This window comes from Nicotiana tomentosiformis, chromosome 2, assembly GCF_000390325.3.
Source record: "Nicotiana tomentosiformis chromosome 2, ASM39032v3, whole genome shotgun sequence".
NCBI classification, from domain to species: domain Eukaryota; kingdom Viridiplantae; phylum Streptophyta; class Magnoliopsida; order Solanales; family Solanaceae; genus Nicotiana; species Nicotiana tomentosiformis.
The window spans coordinates 140,903,580-140,924,456 of record NC_090813.1 but is presented as its reverse complement, the minus strand read 5'-3'; positions in this window follow the sequence as shown (position 1 = coordinate 140,924,456).

Here is a 20,877-nt window from a genome sequence, read left to right as displayed (position 1 = left end):
AGTGGGAGTAAAACTACTCAGCTGGGAATTTCCTGTACAATTGGCTACTGCCTTAAAGCCTCCATTATTTGAACCAATGCTAGTCTGAGCCCTTGAGTATTGAGGAACATTGTTAGGTCCAGACTTCTTTTTGGACTTGAAATCTACATGATAGCCATGAAGTTTATAACAAGTATCTCTTGTGTGGTCCTTGTAGTTGTAGTAGTCACAAAACAAATTGTTCTTCTTAGGCTTATAGCTAGTAGTAGATTGAGGAGTTCATTTTCCACTAAACATAGCTACTCCCTCATTTACTGCAGAGGTTTGAGTGAAGTTAGCCACAAATCTTCTACTCTCTTCTGCTATAATCACAGAATAAGCCTTGTTTATAGTTGGAGTGGGATTCGTCATCATAATTTGGTTGCTAGATTGAGAGTAAGTCTCATTCAAGCCCATCAGAAATTGCAACAACCTGTAATTTCCAAAATGTTCTGCATATCTCTTCGACTCCTCACATCCACATCTAGGACAAGGCATGAGTGCAACAAACTCTGCCCACAGTTCCTTCAATTTTGAAAATTACACTGACACTGATGAAATGCCTTGGGATAGAGTAGCAATTTATCTATGCAGAAACAAAATTCTAGACCCATTGACTTTGTCAAAACTTTCTCTAAGGTCAACCCACACTTTCTGAGCACTAGATGTATACACCATGCCACTTAGCAATTCATTACTAACAGAGTTCATGATCCATGACAAGACTCTATCATTATATTTTCCCCACAGTTCATGTAAAGAGGGAGGCAATTTATCCTTAGTGTATTTACCATCAACAAACCCTAACTTGCTCTTGCCAAGTAAGTTGACTCACATAGAGCTACTTCATAAAGCATAATTCTCATGTCCAATTAGCTTAATTGAGATAAGAGAGATACCGGGAGTATCACATGGTTGAAGAAATAATGGATGATGTTGATCGATGACAACAAAAGATGTAAATGCTTTTGGGAGCCTTGTGTTTAAATTAGCTGTGTCTGAACCTCTAGGTGAACTGTTTTCTTCGATTGCCATTGATGATCAAAATCAAACTCAGTTAATTGGTCTACGAGAAACATAAATTTTGCTGTTCTAAGACAATTCAAACCCTAGCTCGAATGAATTTATAGCAAGCAAAGACGAGTGAGGAATTCAGATGCATCAATTGTGAAATTACTCGATTGAGTTGAGATTTGAGAGAACAATGTAACTTGGATCTATTACGTTGGCTGGTATACCATGTTAAGAGATTGAGATCACCATTGATGCAGAGACGCTCGAGAGAGAAGGAAATAGAAATTTACTGTTCCATTGATTTTCAACTAACTAAGAAGAGGAGTACACTCTCTAATATATGTACACAACCAACCGACTAATACTTATTAACTCACAGCTGTCACCACATAGTTGGACAATTGGCTAACTAACTAACTACTTAACAGTATGGTGTTCGGTATTTAAAAATAAAATACTGAAATACTGATACTATACTGAAATATATACTAAATTACACAATATACATATTATTGATTATAACATAAATACTAAAGTTCTATTTTTTAGTTTCTGTTTGTAACGACCCGACCGGTCGTTTTGAGGTCTAGCATGTCATTCGGTGGTTTGAGGCCTTGAATAGTTTTACTTCATATATTATGACTTTCACGTGTAGCCGGATTAGATTTTCGAGAAGATCAGAGTTTGTTTGGAAGAATAATTCTCAATTCGGAAGCTTTAAGTTGGAAGAGTTGACTAAGGTTTGACTTTTGAATAAACGACCTCAGATCAAAGTTTTAACGGTTCCGTTAGTTCTGGATGATAATTTTGGACTTAGGCGTATGACCGGATTTAGATTTGGAGGTCAATAGGTTGATTTGATGCTTTTTGGCAAAACTTGGAAGATTGAAGGTTTAGAAGGTTGATAGGTTTGACCGAGAGTTGAATTTATTGATATCGAATCCATATTATGGTTCTAAAATTGGTATAGTTCATTGTGTCATTTGGGACTTGCATGCAAAATTTGAGGTCATTCTGGGTTGATTTAGTATGGTTCGGCATGAGTTTTACAAGTTTAAAAGTTCATTAGACTTGAATTGATGTGCGATTTATGGTTTTGATGTTGTTTGGTATTATTTGAGGCCTCGATTAGTTTCCTATTATATTTTGGGACTGGCTTGTATAATTAGACGGGGTCCCGGGGACCTCGGGTGTGTTTCCGATGTGTTTGGATTGTGTCGCGCTCTTATTTAATGTTTCAGTGTCATTTCTTTGGGTATAAAGGGTACTATATTGAGAAAACGGCCTTTTATTTGTGATTAGATCAAACCATTATATCTGTATCGTAATTATAGATCTGTAACAATAAGAATCATCGAATTTCGAGGTCGTATGAGAGAGTTATGCCCATTTTCGTGTCGGGAAAGATTGCTGGTTTTTGGTGCGAACCTTTGTTCTTCGCTAACGCGAGAGAGGTTCCACGAATGCGAAGAAGGATTTCTGGGTTGATCGTTCAACGTAAAAAATTACTCTTCGCGAACGCGAAGGTGTTCCACTAAGGCGAAGAACAAAAATTACCTGGGCAGTATTTTAAATGGGCAAACCGAGCATTTTAGTATTTTGAGCATATCTTAAGTTCTAGAGCTCTGTTTGAGGTGATTTTGGCGGCGTTGTTTTTGTCTCAATAGGGGGGTAAATATATAACCTTTATTTAGATGTTTTCCTATGATTAATTTTGTTGGTTATTATTTTTATCCGTGTTTGGATTGTAGAAATTGGGTTTTGAGCCCCAAAGTTATGAAATGGTAAATTCTTAATTTGAGGATCAATTCATGGACAAAATTGGATGCGTTTCTGGATATATACTATATAGGTTATATGTAATATTTATTTTTGATAATTTTAGGAATCCGGACGCATGGGCCCGGGGGTTGACTTTGTTGACTTTTCGTGAGGATTTGGGAATTTATTTCTAATTATTAAATTACGAGTATTGGAGTATATTTTGATTGGTTTGAATGTTGTTTGATTAGTTTCGGATCGTTTGGCATCGGTTTGAGGTGTTAGAAAGACGTTGGAGCCAGTTATCGGATTTCGGAGCGAGATAAGTCTCTTGTTTAACCTTGTGAGGGGGAAACTATCCCATAGGTGTGTATTTGTTATGTACTACTTGTTGTGGGGTCCATGTACGCATGGGGTGACGAGAGTGCATACGTAGCTAATATCATATTTATTTCCGAGTAGACTTAGGACTTTATAATGCATTATTTGTATTATCTGAATTCAACTTGTTAGTTTAATTACCTAATACTTATAAATGAAATGTTATTAGAGATCATGTTAGATCGAATCTCATTACCTTCAGTTGTTGGTAAGATATTCGAAAATTTGTAAAAGTCATGACTACTTTACGCTCCCGTTTTTATATTGCAAACATGTAACCCATAATTCGATAAGTTTTTTCTTTTTCTATGGATCTGGCCGAACGCCTCGGCAATATATGTATATATGAGATGCATCCATGGATCGGGCTGTACGGCCTCGATAGTGTATGTACACGACTATATGGATCGGGCTGAACGACCTCGACATAATTCGTGCGTAAAATCGCTAGGAGTCCGAATACCCACGAGATTACCCACTTTGTTAAACTTGGAAATTTCATGATACTCTCTTTATAAACTAAGATCGAATATTTAGTTGATGGTTTTTATTTGTTGAGATGGAATGTGGCACTTGGGAATTTTTAAACTGATGATATTTTGCTAACGGATTTCGTTATCTACTGTTTCTTGTTCTATTGATCATGTTGTATTTCATGCCTGCTTATGATCCCTGTATTTTATTTATTGAACCACTAGTAAGTGTCGATGTCGATCCCTCGTCACTACTTCTCCGGGGTTAGGTTAGATACTTACTAGGTATGCATTGATTTACGTACTCATGCTACACTTCTGCACTACACGTGCAGGATCTGAGAGGTTCATTTGGTGGTCATCCTGGCACGTAGGTGCAACTGCTGAGGGGACTTTGTGGTTAGCTGCCTTCTATGCTACGCACCGTAGCCCTCATAGTCTCCATTTTGTTTATTTACTTTATCCTGTCTATTTTATAATCCAGATAGATGTTGCATTATTATTGCACTCTTTAGCAGATGATCATGCATTTGTGACACCGGGTTTTGGGGATGTTCTAGAATTTATTTATGATTTTGCTTAACATTGACACACTTTTACTTTATATTTTATTTAAATTGTATGTATCTATGATTTTTGATGCATTAATTTCTTTATCTAATAAGATTCATGGTTTCAAAATTAATAAAATGAATAATTAAGTTGGTAGCTCACCGTTGGCTTGCCTGACATCGACGTTGGGCACCATCACGACCTATAGCGGGAATTGGGTCGTGACATTGTTATTTTTATAGTTTCTTTGACCTTTACCACCTTTTTCCACTTTACTTGCTTTCCCCCTTTTCTTTGGTGGCCTACTTATGTTTCAGCCTTTCTCACGTCTAGGTTTAGTATTTTCTGTTTTTATCTTTTCTCACTATATTATAATATTTTTATTTTTGTATTTGTGAGTACCTTATTTGAGAATATTATATTTTATGATTTTATGCACTAGTTAATATTTGAGCCGAACAAACCGAAATTACCAGACCGAATAAATCGAAATCGAAATCAAAAGGAGAAAAATCGAACCGTACTGAATTTAATTAAGTATGATATTGGTATAGCATTTTAAGAAATAATGTATCAAATCGAAATGTCTAAATATCGTACCACGCTGATCGACGAACACACCTATTTAGGCTTACGACTCAATATGTCGAAGAAAAATTTATTCATACAAAATTAGTCATACAGTTTGAAGCAGGAACACAATCGCCTTATGAACGCCAAACAGTGTTTGTTTTTCTTTTTCTTTTCCTAAGTTTTTTTTTTTGTTAGAACCGATTATGTTCTCAACCTTAATTACTTATCTCATTTATCTCAAAATAATTGATTTTCTTGTTTCTAAATTAACAAATCATTCTAAAATTTTGAGCACTGTAAGAATTATATTCTTTTATGTTACATTTATCATGTCGTGTCGTAGTGGTATGCATTGCAGAAAAGAAATATTCTATAGAAAACCTATAACCAAACTCCAATAAGTAGCTGAGCTTATAAATCTAGAAAGGAAATGACGAACATTGGGTCGAGATTACAAATAATTGCACCACGTGTCTTCCAATGGGACAGGTCTTGGCGGAATGTCTCTATTTTATATGGACTTAGCAAAATGCCCTTAGTTTTTTACTTGAACACTACCGTTTTTTTAATATTTATAGTTTGAAAATTTTGTCCCGTGGTAGAAAGTAGAAGGTTAATGACCCATTATAATTAAAATTGTTTGAATATTGATAATTTGTGTATAAATTTTTAGTTCAAACACCAATTTAATAATTTATTTAAAAAACTCAGAATTCTATTGTTAGATCTTAAAAAGTGTTGAAAAAGACCAAGTGGTTTGATTTGGTGTTATTTGACTGAATTGATGATTAGGAATTGCTTATATTGGTATTTGGAAGCTAAATTTATTTTAAATTTGAGATCATTTGGAGCAGATTTGGGGTGGTTTGAATTGAAGTTGCAAATTCGAAAAATACTTTGTTAAAACACATAAAATTTATGCCAATCAAGTAGACTTTAATAAACAACTTAATAAATAGTTAGAGTAAATATAGCATAAACTTTACCAATTCGATAGAGAAATCCCTGAAGAGCAAAATCATGCTAACTCGGTAGACTTTGATGAACAACTCAATAGATAGGTAGAGTAAATATAGCATAAATTTTACAAATTCGGTAGAGAAATGCTGAAGAGCAATAACTGTGTGCGGATCCGGGGTTATTTTTTGAATACCGTCAATTTTGGTACATTCGGCTAAAACTAGCCCTTAGGAAGCCATTCCTGTCAATCACCCTCGAGACTAGGAAATAGGCCCATTACTTATCATGGGCCCATTCGCTACCCCAGGTTGTTATTTATGTGGGCTAGAATACTTGGGCTCCGAACATAACCAAATATTTTAGAAGATTTAACCCAAATAACCGCCACCTAATCTCTTAAACTTAAAATAGCTGACGGATATATATATATATATATATATATATATATATATATAATTATGTATAATTTAAGTATACCGGCTAAAAAAGTAAATATTAAATCTGGACGACTATTTGTGTAACAATCCCAATATGTTGTTAACACTTGGGATCACACAAAAAGTCACGCAAATTTATTATTTACCCCCTCCGTTCACTTTTACTTGTCACTTTTAGCATATCAAGAGAAGACAATTTCCTTTTTTCTGTTATATCCACGACATTAATTACTCATTTCAAATCATTTTCTCAAAACCATTAAAAATATGCATAAATTAATATGGGTATCATGGTAAATTATGCACTTCATTTATTATTCCTTAAGAGTGTGAAAAGTCAAAACGTGACTAGTAAAAGTGAACGGAGGGAATACGTTTTCTATCCAGTAACATAGATTATACATATATATATATATATATATATATATATATATATATATATATCCTGGTAATTTTTAATTCAATCCGGTTGGGTGAGCTATTATTTGGTTAAGTCGTCAACATTTTTGATGTACAACTCCTGTAAAGGCTAGCTTTGTGAACAGACAATGGATGTAAAAAGAATTTAAAAAGTTTAGATGGTTTATACTAATAGCCTTTGGCCAAGCTGCAAAAATCAGCTTATTTTGAGAAGTGTTTTTTCTCAAAAGTACTTTTGGTGAAAAACAGTTTATGTTTGGCTAATTAATTTAAAAAGCACTTCTAAGCAATTAGTGTTTGGTCAAGCTTTAAAAATTGTTTTTAAGTATATTTTCTCAAAAATATTTTTTAAAAAAGTGCTTTTGGACAGAAGGTACTTTTTTCTGCTTCTCCTCAAAAATATTTTTTTTTTCTTTCAAAAACTTGGCCAAACACCTTAATTTTAGAAAGAAATATTAGGTTCGACTCCTCAATTTCCAAAATGTTCTGAAATTGCAACAACCTGTAATTTCCAAAATATTCTGCATATCTCTTCGACTCCTCACATCCACATCTAGGACAAGGCATGAGTGCAACAAACTCTGCCCAAAGTTCCTTCAATTTTGAAAATTACACTGACATTGATGAAATTCCTTGGGATAGAGTAGCAATTTATCTATGCAGAAACAAAATTCTAGACCCATTGACTTTGTCAAAACTTTCTCTAAGGTCAACCCACACTTTCTGAGCACTAGATGTATACACCATGCCACTTAGCAATTCATTACTAACAGAGTTCATGATCCATGACAAGACTCTATCATTATATTTTCCCCACAGTTCATGTAAAGAGGGAGGCAATTTATCCTTAGTGTATTTACCATCAACAAACCCTAACTTGCTCTTGCCAAGTAAGTTGACTCACATAGAGCTACTCCATAAAGCATAATTCTCATGTCCAATTAGCTTAATTGAGATAAGAGAGCTACCGGGAGTATCACATGGTTGAAGAAATAATGGATGATGTTGATCGATGACAACAAAAGATGTAAATGCTTTTGGGAGCCTTGTGTTTAAATTAGCTGTGTCTGAACCTCTAGGTGAACTGTTTTCTTCGATCGCCATTGATGATCAAAATCAAACTAAGTTAATTGGTCTACGAGAAACAGAAATTTTGCCGTTCTAAGACAATTCAAACCCTAGCTCGAATGAATTGATAGCAAGCAAAGACGAGTGAGGAATTCAGATGCATCAATTGTGAAATTACTCGATTGAGTTGAGATTTGAGAGAACAATGTAACTTGGATCTATTACGTTGGCTGGTATACCATGTTAAGAGATTGAGATCACCATTGATGCAGAGACGCTCGAGAGAGAAGGAAATAGAAATTTACTGTTCCATTGATTTTCAACTAACTAAGAAGAGGAGTACACTCTCTAATATATGTACACAACCAACTGACTAATAATTATTAACTCACAGCTGTCACCACATAGTTGGACAGTTGGCTAACTAACTAACTACTTAACAGTATGGTGTTCGGTATTTAAAAATAAAATACTGAAATACTGATACCATACTGAAATATATACTAAATTACACAATATACATATTATTGATTATAACATAAATACTAAAGTTCTATTTTTTAGTTTCTGTTTGTAACGACCCGACCGGTCGTTTTGAGGTCTAGCATGTCATTCGGTGGTTTGAGGCTTTGAATAGTTTCACTTCATATATTATGACTTTCACGTGTAGCCGGATTAGATTTTCGAGAAGATCAGAGTTTGTTTGGAAGAATAATTCTCAATTCGGAAGCTTTAAGTTGGAAGAGTTGACTAAGGTTTGACTTTTGAATAAACGACCTCGGGTCAAAGTTTTAACGGTTCCATTAGTTCTGGATGATGATTTTGGACTTAGGCGTATGACCGAATTTAGATTTGGAGGTCAATAGGTTGATTTGATGCTTTTTGGCAAAACTTGGAAGATTAAAGGTTTAGAAGGCTGATAGGTTTGACCGAGAGTTGAATTTATTGATATCGAATCCAGATTATGGTTCTGAAATTGGTATAGGTTCATTGTGTCATTTGAGACTTGCATGCAAAATTTGAGGTCATTCTGGGTTGATTTAGTATGGTTCGGCATGTGTTTTACAAGTTTAAAAGTTCATTAGGCTTGAATTGATGTGCGATTCATGGTTTTGATGTTGTTTGGTATTATTTGAGGCCTCGATTAGTTTTGCATTATATTTTGGGACTGGCTTGTATGATTAGACGGGGTTCCGGGGGCCTCGGGTGTGTTTCCGATGTGTTTGGATTGTGTCGCGCTCTTATTTAATGTTTCAGTGTCATTTCTTTGGGTATAAAGGGTACTATATTGAGAAAACAGCCTTTTATTTGTGATTAGATTGAACCATTATATCTGTATCGTAATTACAGATCTGTAACAATAAGAATCATCGAATTTCGAGGTCGTATGAGACAGTTATGCCCATTTTCGTGTCGGAAAAGATTGCTGATTTTTGGTGCGAACCTTTGTTCTTCGCGAACGCGAGAGAGGTTCCACGAATGCGAAGAAGGATTTCTGGGTTGACCGTTCAACGTAAAAAATTACTCTTCGCGAACGCGAAGGTATTCCACTAAGGCGAAGAACAAAAATTACCTGGGCAGTATTTTAAATGGGCAAACCGAGCATTTTAGTATTTTGAGCATATCTTGAGTTCTAGAGCGCTGTTTGAGGTGATTTTTGCGGCGTTGTTTTTGTCTCAATAGGATAGGGGGGTAAATATATAACCTTTATTTAGATGTTTTCCTATGATTAATTTTGTTGGTTATTATTTTTATCCGTTTTTGGATTGTAGAAATTGGGTTTTGAGCCCCAAAGTTATGAAATGGTAAATTCTTAATTTGAGGATCAATTCATGGACAAAATTGGATGCGTTTCTGGATGTATACTATATAGGTTATATGTAATATTTATTTTTGATAATTTTAGGAATCCGGACGCATGGGCCCGGGAAGTTGACTTTGTTGACTTTTCGTGAGGATTTGGGAATTTGTTTCTAATTATTAAATTACGAGTATTGGAGTATATTTTGATTGGTTTGAATGTTGTTTGATTAGTTTCGGATCGTTTGGCATCGGTTTGAGGTGTTAGAAAGACGTTGGAGCCAGTTATCAGATTTCGGAGCGAGATAAGTCTCTTGTTTAACCGTGTGAGGGGGAAACTATCCCATAGGTGTGTATTTGTTATGTACTACTTGTTGTGGGGTCCATGTACGCATGGGGTGACGAGAGTGCATACGTAGCTAATATCATGTTTATTTCCGAGTAGACTTAGGACTTTATCATGCATTATTTGTATTATCTGAATTCAACTTGTTAGTTTAATTACCTAATACTTATAAATGAAATGTTATTAGAGATCATGTTAGATCGAATCTCATTACCTTCAGTTGTTGGCAAGATATTCGAAAATTTGTAAAAGTCATGACTACTTTACGCTCCCGTTTTTATATTGCAAACATGTAACCCATAATTCGATAAGTTTTTTCTCTTCCTATGGATCTGGCCGAACGCCTCGGCAATATATGTATATATGAGATGCATCCATGGATCGGGCTGTACGGCCTCGATAGTGTATGTACACGACTATATGGATCGGGCCGAACGACCTCGACATAATTCGTGCGTAAAATCGCTAGGAGTCCGAATACCCACGAGATTACCCTCTTTGTTAAACTTGAAAATTTCATGATACTCTCTTTATAAACTGAGATCGAATATTTAGTTGATGGTTTTTATTTGTTGAGATGGAATGTGGCACTTGGGAATTTTTAAACTGATGATATTTTGCTAACGGATTTCGTTATCTATTGTTTCTTGTTCTATTGATCATGTTGTATTTCATGCCTGCTTATGATCCCTGTATTTTATTTATTGAACCACTAGTAAGTGTCGATGTCGATCCCTCATCACTACTTCTCCTGGGTTAGGCTAGATACTTACTAGGTATGCATTGATTTATGTACTCATGCTACATTTCTGCACTACACGTGCAGGATCCGAGAGGTTCATTTGGTGGTCATTCTGGCACGTAGGTGCAACTGCTGAGGGGACTTTGTGGTTAGCTGCCTTCTATGCTACGCACCGTAGCCCTCATAGTCTCCATTTTATTTATTTACTTTATCCTGTTTATTTTATAATCCAGACAGATGTTGTATTATTATTGCACTCTTTAGCAGATGATCATGCATTTGTGACACCGGGTTTTGGGGATGTTCTAGAATTTATTTATGATTTTGCTTAACATTGACACACTTTTACTTTATATTTTATTTAAATTGTATGTATCTATGATTTTTGATGCATTAATTTCTTTATCTAATAAGATTCATGGTTTCAAAATTAATAAAGTGAATAATTAAGTTGGTAGCTCACCGTTGGCTTGCCTGACATCGACGTTGGGCACCATCACGACCTATATCGGGAATTGGGTCGTGACATTGTTATTTTTATAGTTTCTTTGACCTTTACCACCTTTTTCCACTTTACTTGCTTTCCCCCTTTTCTTTGGTGGCCTACTTATGTTTCAGCCTTTCTCACGTCTAGGTTTAGTATTTTCTGTTTTTATCTTTTCTCACTATAATATAATATTTTTATTTTTGTATTTGTGAGTACCTTACTTGAGAATATTACATTTTGTGGTTTTATGCACTAGTTAATATTTGAGCCGAACAAACCGAAGTTACCAGACCGAATAAATCGAAATCGAAATCAAAAGGAGAAAAATCGAACCGTACTGAATTTAATTAAGTATGATATTGGTATAGCATTTTATGAAATAGTATATCAAATCAAAATGTCAAATATCGTACCGCGCTGATTGACGAACACACCTATTTAGGCTTACGACTCAATATATCGAAGAAAAATTTATTCATACAAAATTAGTCATACTGTTTGAAGCAGGAACACAATCGCCTTATGAACGCCAAACAGTGTTTGTTTTTCTCTTTCTTTTCCTAATTTTTTTTTGTTAGAACCGATTATGTTCTCAACCTTAATTACTTATCTCATTTATCTCAAAATAATTGATTTTCTTGTTTCTAAATTAACAAATCATTCTAAAATTTTGAGCACTGTAAGAATTATATTCTTTTATGTTACATTTATCATGTCGTGTCGTAGTGGTATGTATTGCAGAAAAGAAACATTCTATATAAAACCTATAACCAAACTCCAATAAGTAGCTGAGCTTATAAATCTAGAAAGGAAATGACGAACATTGGGTCGAGATTACAAATAATTGCACCACGTGTCTTCCAATGGGACAGGTCTTGGCGGAATGTCTCTATTTTATATGGACTTAGCAAAATGCCCCTAGTTTTTTACTTGAACACTACCGTTTTTTTAATATTTATAGTTTGAAAATTTTGTCCCATGGTAGAAAGTAGAAGGTTAATGACCCATTATAATTAAAATTGTTTGAATATTGATAATTTGTGTATAAATTTTTAGTTCAAACACCAATTTAATAATTTATTTAAAAAACTCAGAATTCTATTGTTGGATCTTAAAAAGTGTTGAAAAAGACCAAGTGGTTTGATTTGGTGTTATTTGACTGAATTGATGATTAGGAATTGCTTATATTGGTATTTGGAAGCTAAATTTATTTCAAATTTGAGATCATTTGGAGCAGATTTGGGGTGGTTTGAATTGAAGTTGCAAATTCGAAAAATACTTTGTTAAAACACATAAAAATTATGCCAATCAAGTAGACTTTAATAAACAACTTAATAAATAGTTAGAGTAAATATAGCATAAACTTTACCAATCCGATAGAGAAATCCCTGAAGAGCAAAATCATGCTAACTCGGTAGACTTTGATGAACAACTCAATAGATAGGTAGAGTAAATATAGCATAAATTTTATAAATTCGGTAGAAAAATGCTGAAGAGCAATAACTGTGTGCGGATCCGGGGTTATTTTTTGAATACCGTCAATTTTGGTACATTCGGCTAAAACTAGCCTTTAGGAAGCCATTCCTGTCAATCACCCTCGAGACTAGGAAATAGGCCCATTACTTATCATGGGCCCATTCGCTACCCCAGGTTGTTATTTATGTGGGCTAGAATACTTGGGCTCCGAACATAACCAAATATTTTAGAAGATTTAACCCAAATAACCGCCACCTAATCTTTTAAACTTAAAATAGCTGACGGATATATATATATATATATATATATATATATATATATATATTTCATATACAATATATATATATAATTATGTATAATTTAAGTATACCGGCTAAAAAAGTAAACATTAAATCTGGACGACTATTTGTGTAACAATCCCAATATGTTGTTAACACTTGGGATCACACAAAAAGTCACGCAAATTTATTATTTACCCCCTCCGTTCACTTTTACTTGTCACTTTTAGCATATCAAGAGAAGACAATTTCCTTTTTCCTGTTATACCCACGACATTAATTACTCATTTCAAATCATTTTCTCAAAACCATTAAAAATATGCATAAATTAATATGGGTATCATGGTAAATTATGCACTTCATTTATTATTCCTTAAGAGTGTGAAAAGTCAAAACGTGACCAGTAAAAGTGAACGGAGGGAATACGTTTTCTATCCAGTAACATAGATTATACATTAATTTTATATATATATATATATATATCCTGATAATTTTTAATTCAATCCGGTTGGGTGAGCTATTATTTGGTTAAGTCGTCGACATTTTTGATGTACAACTCCTGTAAAGGCTAGCTTTGTGAACAGACAATGGATGTAAAAAGAATTTAAAAAGTTTAGATGCTTTATACTAATAGCCTTTGGCCAAGCTGCAAAAATCAGCTTATTTTGAGAAGTGTTTTTTCTCAAAAGTACTTTTGGTGAAAAACAGTTTATGTTTGGCTAATTAATTTAAAAAGTACTTCTAAGCAATTAGTGTTTGGCCAAACTTTAAAAACTGTTTCTAAGTATATTTTCTCAAAAATATTTTTAAAAAAAGTGCTTTTGGACAGAAGGTACTTTTTTCTGCTTCTCCTCAAAAATATTTTTTTTTTCCTTTCAAAAACTTGGCCAAACACCTTAATTTTAGAAAGAAATATTAGGTTCGACTCCTCAATTTCCAAAATGTTCTGAAATTGCAACAACCTGTAATTTCCAAAATGTTCTGCATATCTCTTCGACTCCTCACATCTACATCTAGGACAAGGCATGAGTGCAATAAACTCTGCCCAAAGTTCCTTCAATTTTGAAAATTACACTGATACTGATGAAATGCCTTGGGATAGAGTAGCAATTTATCTATGCAGAAACAAAATTCTAGACCCATTGACTTTTTCAAAACTTTCTCTAAGGTCAACCCACACTTTCTGAGCAGTAGATGTATACACCATGCCACTTAGCAATTCATTACTAACAGAGTTCATGATCCATGACAAGACTCTATCATTATATTTTCCCCACAGTTCATGTAAAGAGGGAGGCAATTTATCCTTAGTGTATTTACCATCAACAAACCCTAACTTGCTCTTGCCAAGTAAGTTGACTCACATAGAGCTACTCCATAAAGCATAATTCTCATGTCCAATTAGCTTAATTGAGATAAGAGAGCTACCAGGAGTATCACATGGTTGAAGAAATAATGGATGATGTTGATCGATGACAACAAAATATGTAAATGCTTTTGGGAGCCTTGTGTTTAAATTAGCTGTGTCTGAACCTCTAGGTGAACTGTTTTCTTCGATCGCCATTGATGATCAAAATCAAACTAAGTTAATTGGTCTACGAGAAACAGAAATTTTGCTGTTCTAAGACAATTCAAACCCTAGCTCGAATGAATTGATAGCAAGCAAAGACGAATGAGGAATTCAGATGCATCAATTGTGAAATTACTCGATTGAGTTGAGATTTGAGAGAACAATGTAACTTGGATCTATTACGTTGGCTGGTATACCATGTTAAGAGATTGAGATCACCATTGATGCAGAGACGCTCGAGAGAGAAGGAAATAGAAATTTACTGTTCCATTGATTTTCAACTAACTAAGAAGAGGAGTACACTCTCTAATATATGTACACAACCAACCGACTAATACTTATTAACTCACAGCTGTCACCACATAGTTGGACAATTGGCTAACTAACTAACTACTTAACAGTATGGTGTTCGGTATTTAAAAATAAAATACTGAAATACTGATACCATACTGAAATATATACTAAATTACACAATATACATATTATTGATTATAACATAAATACTAAAATTCTATTTTTTAGTTTCTGTTTGTAACGACCCGACCGGTCATTTTGAGGTCTAGCATGTCATTCGGTGGTTTGAGGCCTTGAATAGTTTCACTTCATATATTATGACTTTCACGTGTAGCCGGATTAGATTTTCGAGAAGATCAGAGTTTGTTTGGAAGAATAATTCTCAATTCAGAAGCTTTAAGTTGGAAGAGTTGACTAAGGTTTGACTTTTGAATAAACGACCTCGGGTCAAAGTTTTAACGGTTCCATTAGTTCTGGATGATAATTTTGGACTTAGGCGTATGACCGGATTTAGATTTGGAGGTCAATAGGTTGATTTGATGCTTTTTGGCAAAACTTGGAAGATTAAAGGTTTAGAAGGCTGATAGGTTTGACCGAGAGTTGAATTTATTGATATCGAATCCAGATTATGGTTCTGAAATTGGTATAGGTTCATTGTGTCATTTGAGACTTGCATGCAAAATTTGAAGTCATTCTGGGTTGATTTAGTATGGTTCGGCATGTGTTTTACAAGTTTAAAAGTTCATTAGGCTTGAATTGATGTGCGATTCATGGTTTTGATGTTGTTTGGTATTATTTGAGGCCTCGATTAGTTTTGCATTATATTTTGGGACTGGCTTGTATGATTAGACGGGGTCCCGGGGGCCTCGGGTGTGTTTTCGATGTGTTTGGATTGTGTCGCGCTCTTATTTAATGTTTCAGTGTCATTTCTTTGGGTATAAAGGGTACTATATTGAGAAAACAACCTTTTATTTGTGATTAGATTGAACCATTATATCTGTATCGTAATTACAGATCTGTAACAATAAGAATCATCGAATTTCGAGGTCGTATGAGACAGTTATGCCCATTTTCGTGTCGGGAAAGATTGCTGGTTTTTGGTGCGAACCTTTGTTCTTCGCGAACGCGAGAGAGGTTCCACGAATGTGAAGAAGGATTTCTGGGTTGACCGTTCAACGTAAAAAATTACTCTTCGCGAACGCGAAGGTGTTCCACTAAGGCGAAGAACAAAAATTACCTGGGCAGTATTTTAAATGGGCAAACCGAGCATTTTAGTATTTTGAGCATATCTTGAGTTCTAGAGCTCTGTTTGAGGTGATTTTTGCGGCGTTGTTTTTGTCTCAATAGGGGGGTAAATATATAACCTTTATTTAGATGTTTTCCTATGATTAATTTTGTTGGTTATTATTTTTATCCGTTTTTGGATTGTAGAAATTGGGTTTTGAGCCCCAAAGTTATGAAATGGTAAATTCATAATTTGAGGATCAATTCACGGACAAAATTGGATGCGTTTCTGGATATATACTATATAGGTTATATGTAATATTTATTTTTGATAATTTTAGGAATCCGGACGCATGGGCCCGAGGGTTGACTTTGTTGACTTTTCGTGAGGATTTGGGAATTTGTTTCTAATTATTAAATTACGAGTATTGGAGAATATTTTGATTGGTTTGAATGTTGTTTGATTAGTTTCGGATCGTTTGGCATTGGTTTGGGGTGTTAGAAAGACGTTGGAGCCAGTTATCGAATTTCGGAGCAAGATAAGTCTCTTGTTTAACCGTGTGAGGGGGAAACTATCCCATAGGTGTGTATTTGTTATGTACTACTTGTTGTGGGGTCCATGTACGCATGGGGTGACGAGAGTGTATACGTAGCTAATATCATGTTTATTTCCGAGTAGACTTAGGACTTTATCATGCATTATTTGTATTATCTGAATTCAACTTGTTAGTTTAATTACCTAATACTTATAAATGAAATGTTATAAGAGATCATGTTAGATCGAATCTCATTACCTTCAGTTGTTGGCAAGATATTCGAAAATTTGTAAAAGTCATGACTACTTTACGCTCCCGTTTTTATATTGCAAACATGTAACCCATAATTCGATAAGTTTTTTCTCTTCCTATGGATCTGGCCGAACGCCTCGGCAATATATGTATATATGAGATGTATCCATGGATCGGGCTGTACGGCCTCGATAGTGTATGTACACGACTATATGGATCGGACCGAACGACCTCGACATAATTCGTGCGTAAAATCGCTAGGAGTCCGAATACCCACGAGATTACCCTCTTTGTTAAACTTGAAAATTTCATGATACTCTCTTTATAAACTGAGATCGAATATTTAGTTGATGGTTTTTATTTGTTGAGATGGAATGTGGCACTTGGGAATTTTTAAACTGATGATATTTTGCTAACGGATTTCGTTATCTGCTGTTTCTTGTTCTATTGATCATGTTGTATTTCATGCCTGCTTATGATCCCTGTATTTTATTTATTGAACCACTAGTAAGTGTCGATGTCGATCCCTCGTCACTACTTCTCCGGGGTTAGGCTAGATACTTACTAGGTATGCATTGATTTACGTACTCATGCTACACTTCTGCACTACACGTGCAGGATCTGAGAGGTTCATTTGGTGGTCATTCTGGCGCGTAGGTGCAACTGCTGAGGGGACTTTGTGGTTAGCTGCCTTCTATGCTACGCACCGTAGCCCTCATAGTCTCCATTTTATTTATTTACTTTATTCTGTCTATTTTATAATCCAGACAGATGTTGTATTATTATTGCACTCTTTAGCAGATGATCATGCATTTGTGACACCGGGTTTTGGGGATGTTCTAGAATTTATTTATGATTTTGCTTAACATTAACACACTTTTACTTTATATTTTATTTAAATTGTATGTATCTATGATTTTTGATGCATTAATTTATTTATCTAATAAGATTCATGGTTTCAAAATTAATAAAATGAATAATTAAGTTGGTAGCTCACCGTTGGCTTGCCTGACATCGACGTTGGGCACCATCACGACCTATATCGGGAATTGGGTCGTGACATTGTTATTTTTATAGTTTCTTTGACCTTTACCACCTTTTTCCACTTTACTTGCTTTCCCCCTTTTCTTTGGTGGCCTACTTATGTTTCAGCCTTTCTCACGTCTAGGTTTAGTATTTTCTGTTTTTATCTTTTCTCACTATAATATAATATTTTTATTTTTGTATTTGTGATTACCTTACTTGAGAATATTACATTTTGTGATTTTATGCACTAGTTAATATTTGAGCCGAACAAACCGAAGTTACCAGACCGAATAAATCGAAATCGAAATCAAAAGGAGAAAAATTGAACCGTACTGAATTTAATTAAGTATGATATTGGTATAGCATTTTATGAAATAGTATATCAAATCAAAATGTCAAATATCGTACCGTGCTGATTGACGAACACACCTATTTAGGCTTACGACTCAATATATCGAAGAAAAATTTATTCATACAAAATTAGTCATACTGTTTGAAGCAGGAACACAATCGCCTTATGAACGCCAAACAATGTTTGTTTTTCTTTTTCTTTTCCTAAGTTTTTTTTTTGTTAGAACCGATTATGTTCTCAACCTTAATTACTTATCTCATTTATCTCAAAATAATTGATTTTCTTGTTTCTAAATTAACAAATCATTCTAAAATTTTGAGCACTGTAAGAATTATATTCTTTTATGTTACATTTATCATGTCGTGTCGTAGTAGTATGTATTGCAGAAAAGAAACATTCTATATAAAACCTATAACCAAACTCCAATAAGTAGCTGAGCTTATAAATCTAGAAAGGAAATGACGAACATTGGGTCGAGATTACAAATAATTGCATCACGTGTCTTCCAATGGGACAGGTCTTGGCGGAATGTCTCTATTTTATATGGACTTAGCAAAATGAACCTAGTTTTTTACTTGAACGCTATCGTTTTTTTAATATTTATAGTTTGAAAATTTTGTCCCGTGGTAGAAAGTAGAAGGTTAATGACCCATTATAATTAAAATTGTTTGAATATTGATAATTTGTGTATAAATTTTTAATTCAAACACCAATTTAATAATTTATTTAAAAAATTCAGAATTCTATTGTTGGATCTTAAAAAGTGTTGAAAAAGACCAAGTGGTTTGATTTGGTGTTATTTGACTGAATTGGTGATTAGGAATTGCTTATATTGGTATTTGGAAGCTAAATTTATTTCAAATTTGAGATCATTTGGAGCAGATTTGGGGTGGCTTGAATTGAAGTTGCAAATTCGAAAAATACTTTGTTAAAACACATAAAAATTATGCCAATCAAGTAGACTTTAATAAACAACTTAATAAATAGCTAGAGTAAATATAGCATAAACTTTACCAATCCGATAGAGAAATCCCTGAAGAGCAAAATCATGCTAACTCGGTAGACTTTGATAAATAACTCAATAGATAAGTAGAGTAAATATACCATAAACTTTACCAATACGATAGAGAAATCCCTGAAGAGCAAAATCATGCTAACTCGGTAGACTTTGATGAACAACTCAATAGATAGGTAGAGTAAATATAGCATAAATTTTACAAATTCAGTAGAGAAATGCTGAAGAGCAATAACTGTGTGCGGATCCGGGGTTATTTTTTGAATACCGTCAATTTTGGTACATTCGGCCAAAACTAGCCCTTAGGAAGCCATTCCTGTCAATCACCCTCGAGACTAGGAAATAGGCTCATTACTTATCATGGGCCCATTTGCTACCCCAGGTTGTTATTTATGTGGGCTAGAATACTTGGGCTCCGAACATAACCAAGTATTTTAGAAGATTTAATCCAAATAACCGCCACCTAATCTCTTAAACTTAAAATAGCTGACGGATATATATATATATATATATATATATATATATATATATATATATATATATATATATATATATATAATTATGTATAATTTAAGTATACCTGTTAAAAAAGTAAACATTAAATCTGGACGACTATTTGTGTAACAATCCCAATATGTTGTTAACACTTGGGATCACACAAAAAGTCACGCAAATTTATTATTTACCCCCTCCGTTCACTTTTACTTGTCTAGTATTCTAAAAATAGATTTTTACTTTTACTTGTCACTTTTAGCATATCATGAGAAGACAATTTCCTTTTTCCTGTTATACCCACGACATTAATTACTCATTTTAAATTATTTTCTCAAAACCATTAAAAATATGCATCAATTAATATGGGTATCATGGTAAATTATGCACTTCATTTATTATTCCTTAAGGGCGTGAAAAGTCAAAACGTGACAAGTAAAAGTGAACTGAGGGAGTACGTTTTCTATCCAGTAACATAGATTATACATTATATATATATATATATATATATATATATATATATATATATATATATATATATATATATATATATATATATATATTCTGATTATTTTTAATTCAATCCGGTTGGATGAGCGATTATTAGGTTAAGTCGTCGACATTTTTGATGTACAACTCCTGTAAAGGCTAGCTTTGTGAACGGACAATGGATGTAAAAAGAATTTAAAAAGTTTAGATGCTTTATACTAATAGCCTTTGGCCAAGCTGCAAAAATCAGCTTATTTTGAGAAGTATTTTTTTCTTAAAAGTACTTTTGGTGAAAAACAGTTTATATTTGGCTAATTAATTTAAAAAGCACTTCTGAGCAGCAATTAGTGTTTGGCCAAGCTTTAAAAACTGTTTCTAAGTATATTTTCTCAAAAATATTTTTTAAAAAAGTGCTTTTGGATAGAAAGTACTTTTTTCTGCTTCTCCTCAAAAACATTTTTTTTTTCCTTTCAAAAGCTTGGCCAAACACCTTAATTTTAGAAAAAAAAATACTTTTGACAAAAAAAAAAAACGCTTTTGCCTCAAAAGCTTCTCCAAAAGCCAAAAGCACTTTTTTTTTCTCCCAAAATCACTTTTTTTTCTTAACTTAAGGTGTTTGGCCAAGTTTTTTTTGGGGGGAGGGGGGATGGGAGGGGGAGGGGAGGGAAGTGCTTTTGAGGAGAAGCAGAAGCAGTTTCTGAGAAGTAGAAAAACGTAACTTCTTCCCAAAAGTAGAAGCAGAAGCAGTTTTGACTTTTTTTCTTACCAAAAATACTCTTAACAAAATATAGTATATACCAAAATAACCGTTAAACCTAATACTTAGGATATTAACGTATAA